The sequence below is a fragment of the Narcine bancroftii genome, chromosome 4 (assembly GCF_036971445.1).
Source record: "Narcine bancroftii isolate sNarBan1 chromosome 4, sNarBan1.hap1, whole genome shotgun sequence".
NCBI classification, from domain to species: Eukaryota; Metazoa; Chordata; class Chondrichthyes; order Torpediniformes; family Narcinidae; genus Narcine; species Narcine bancroftii.
The window spans coordinates 57,544,265-57,548,794 of record NC_091472.1 but is presented as its reverse complement, the minus strand read 5'-3'; the positions used below and the strand labels follow the sequence as shown (position 1 = coordinate 57,548,794).

At 39.9% G+C, this 4,530-nt stretch overlaps 1 long non-coding RNA gene across 1 annotated transcript; it reads left to right on the top strand.

Moving 5' to 3' along the window:
- The first annotated feature begins 294 nt into the window (after nt 1–294).
- On the top strand, nt 295–1,582 carry LOC138760604 (uncharacterized). Its single transcript, XR_011355734.1, has 2 exons — nt 295–484; nt 1,262–1,582. It is a non-coding gene; the product is annotated as an uncharacterized lncRNA (long non-coding RNA).
- The last annotated feature ends 2,948 nt before the right edge of the window (nt 1,583–4,530 follow it).

Below are 4,530 nucleotides of genomic sequence, written 5' to 3'. Positions count from 1 at the left end.
GGTGTTTATTTTCAATACAGGCATCAGGCCAAGAATGGAGAAAATGGGACAAAATTACAAATTAAAGGATACATATTTACCCAAATACATCAATTAGAATAAAGTTAAAATCTGACATTCTCTAAATCTAATTGTTTTTTTTGTTGAATTCTTTTGTCAATCTGGAAAAAAAAACCATTTGGAACAAGAAATATGAATAATAAGTTAGAATTTTGTCTTAGTCCAGTCATTGTGATATAAACAATTAACTGAAAAGAATGTTGCAGGAAAGCTGCATTGCATTAAAGGGTCAGCGTTTGGATTTTGTTTTTAATGTTTTTGACATATAGTGTAGTCCACGGGGACTACATATAATATTCCACTTCTGCAAAGGATGGAATAATAATAGTCGATTTGCGGGTTATAACGTATAAAACATCCTTTCACTGCCTTTCAAACATTCCGCCAAGCCAGAAGACAACAAAAAGAAGTTAAACATTTCCAGGTCACTGATGTGTCATCTTGTATATATCTTTATATTTTATCTTTCATATTCTGGCTCCCTTTCGACTAGCATCCATTAAGACAGTGTGTTTGTTTTAATAAACATAAATGTCAGAGACAAAAGTATAGTCATATTCCAAACCATATCTTGCAATAAATAAGATATTGGTGAAGCTCACATTAAGCATTTAAGTGAATTAGCAAGGAATCTTCCATGACCAGGGTCAAGTAAAAGTGTATTTTTAGTTTAATTTATGAGGAGATTGTCACTGTAGTATAAACATTCTGCTGACTCAGCCTGTGGAGGAGTACTCAATAACATGAGAGACCCACCCTAAACCCTCGGTGAAATACTGTCCTGATCAGGATTGAAATTTACCAGGCTTCACTGACTAGAATGAAAATATGTTCAGGTCCCCTGACTTTTGTCATATGCCCAATAATCAAAACTAACTTTAAAATGAGACACGCAAACTATTTCTTTAATCCATTTAATAAACAACTGAACCGTATACCTCAGCTCCATTCTCTGGCCTGCAGAATAACTGTCCAAGCACAAAATGTATGCAACACTGGACTTTATTTGACCACATTGAACTACCCAGGTCACATACATGACCTTTTAAAAATCTTTCTATTTTATCATCCACACACGAGGCTTTCTTGATCACAGTTCTCCGGACATCATATTTGTTTTGAAAAGCTTAAATGTCAGAGGCAGTAACTTTCCAAATTGTATCTTGTAATGATTTAAAAGTTGTCATTCTATTCCTAACAGTTATTCAGAAACTTTTGCTGAAAAGTCCAGACGCTAGATGCATTCAGGCTTGTCTCTAATGGCCTCTGCAGTCGAATGGCTTGACACTCCTCATCATCAGGGTGTAGACATGACTAAGGTAATGGAATGTAAGCTGTTGGTATGAAAGCCAAACTCCGGGCAAAGTATGAATACTTTCAGAAGACAAGAATGATTCTGCAAAAGAACAGAGTGAATGAGTGCAATTTGTGTGCTCGTGCAGAGCTCTTCTGTTGGCTCCCAATCAGTAAAGATTTGAATGTAACAGTGTCTGCTTCATTAAAGCATTAAAGAAAACTATAATTTATTAAATGCCAAGTTCACAGGGTGTCCTGAGAACTTTCATTACACTACACAAATAAGCCACAGAGACAGGAGACAATGAGTGACTCTGAGGAACTCCCAAGCAGTCATTCACAAACCATTCCATAGATATAAAGTTACTATTGTGTAAATGTAAGGCATATTGTCTTGGGTTCACATTTATCAACCAGATTTGTATCAGCAACTAAACCAGCCCAACATGGGGAGCTTGGAGAGAAAAGTTTAAAAAAAACATCTTTTTTTAATATCAATCATTAGAAATTCACAGAAAACTAGAAGATAAACAAAAAGAAATAGAATTTTGTGCACCTCTTGCAATATCGATGTGTCAAAAATAAATATTTTATTTCAAGTCAGACTGAACCTGGTACGAAGTTTAACCCTTACATTTGTAATTGAATGGTGGTAATTTCATTATAACTCCAAGTATTCACAGAGAATGGACATAAACCCATCACTTAAAATAGAAATGCCTAACTAATACACCTGCATTAAGAATAAACAGTTTAAAAGACAAAAGACAGCACAAAATGTGAAGTAATTGAAAAGAAAATCAGTATTGCAGTCCTTAATTATGTAAAATTGACTTTAATCGGGTCATTCCCGTAACTTACAAAATTTAAATTCGAACCCAGTCGCTGGCACTGTAACAATGTTACACTAACGGCTCTGCTAACTGTTGTGCCGAGCGTGCCACAACATAATTAATCCCACTCCGCAAGTTTGCAGATAAAGCCTCACTAGTGTACTTAATGATATACTAATAAAGATAAAGATTCTTTCTAGGCAGGGATAGGGAGACACTCACCGCAGTGGCAAGCACCATCATCTGGCTCTTCATCCTGCGTGCTGCCATTTAATTCAAACACAACTTTATTCAAACATCTGATGTGATCAGGGCACAACCAAGGCATTCCGCTGGCTGAATGTTCACTCCCATCTTCAAAAAAGCGTTTATGTTTTGCTTCAGAGAGCACTTACTTTTACAATTTTAAACTTTTATTTAAATTATTATTTAAAACTTTATTTATTATTATTTTTTAATTTATTGATTTCCTCGATTTATTTTTTTTGCTGGCTGCTTGGGTGTTGCCGGTTGCTTGAATACCAGGAATTTTACTATGTAGCCATTTTTATGTAGTGCAGAATAAATCCATTTCAGAATTCACATGCATCAACCAGATTAACACAAGTGGCATGGAGCCAGCAGAAACAATCCACAGAAGAGTTTGATCTCAATAATTATCTCTTTAAAGACCATTAGATTGTAATAAAAATCTTGGTTCATGAATTTGTTTCAAGGGAGGAAATTTGCCATCCTTATCCAGATTGGCTTATGTAGAACTCCAGACAATTTAATCCCATGCGATTGACACTAAGCTCTGAAATGGGAAATTAGGGAGAGGCCATAAATGCCAGTGATATCCAGATCCCAATGAAAGAATTTAAAAAACTAATGAAATCAAAGGGAAAATCTCAACCAGGAGAAATAAAGCCAAGCATAAAGAAAGGAGATTATAGTTTTTGGAAGCCATTCCACCGAGCCCCAGTTCCATCCTTGCAGCTTTTCTCCAGCATGGTAACTGTGAACTAATTATCATGCCTGAATTTCTTTACACCAAAAGGTTCGAAGTGAGGTTGATTGTGCCCTGCATCAGCTAATAGTTCACAGGATCACCAAGGTGATGATTGTGGTCTTCAGGTGGAAGACAGGGAACATGACCCAGTCCTCATTGAGGGCTCTGAGGGTCAAGAACTTCAAATTTCTGGGTGGCAATGTTGCACTACTGACTAACCACGTTAGTCTGAGAGTTGTGATTAATAGGCTTTAATTACCATAAAACATCAGCATGTCTCACCTGGTAGCATGGAGTGCCTCTACTGACCCTGGGTGAATGAAGTTTAGCCACAGTACCTCCTGGCCTCAAGGAAACAGCAGCCTGGTGAGTCCATGGACGAGTTCTTTCGAGACCTACATGACCTGGGAAGAGACTGCAGGGGCAATATCTCGACCCTGCAGACCAGTGTGTGGAGGAGTTGATTCGGGATACCTGTCCAACTATATCCATCAGTGACTGTTTGAGGAGGACAGGCTGCCTCTGAAGAGAACCCTCCAGGTTGCTAAGACTTTAGATTCAGCCCAACGCAACGCTGAGTCGATCGCTACCATTAAAAACGGGTCCTCCACATGTGGGCCATGGGCGCTGCCATTTTGGGATTTGGCGTCACAGACTGCCTCCGTGCAAGGAGGTCCCAACCCCACCACTGCTGCTGCCATAATAGAGCACCCGAAGTGCTACTTCTGTAGCTAGCTGAAGCACCCCCAAAGACTCTGCCTGGCAAAGGAGGCCACCTGATCGGAATGCTGGAAGAGAGGACATTATCAGAGAATTTGTAAGTCCAAAACGCTCCTGATCAAGCAGTGCCGTGTGCACCCCCAGGTGTGGGCCATCGATCCCGATGTCATTTTCGGTCCCGAACGGCTCGAAACGCATGCGCAATCTGAGAGTCGCCATCTTACTGGATATCATTTCCACCTTCCTGGACAATGTCACTTCTGCCTTCCTGGACGACGTCACTTCTGCCCTCTTCCTCCTCCTCCTCACTTGGTGTGGCCACATGGTCAACATGGGGGCCGCCATCTTACTGATCAGGCCCCCCCCCCAAACAGTGATGATGATCCAATTCTGTTATCCATCATACTGAATCAAGGCAGCCCTCAGACGATCACCCACTCGATGATGGAGATTGAGGTAACCTGAAAAGAACTAACTGGCTGTTTGACAATGAGACCACTAAAAGCTTCATCCACCCAGACACTACTCACAAACTCTCTCTCTCTGTTAGACCAATGAGCGGCACAATCTCAATGGCCACAAAAGACCAATCTGCTGAGATCCACAGGTTTTGGATTGCGTCGTTAACAG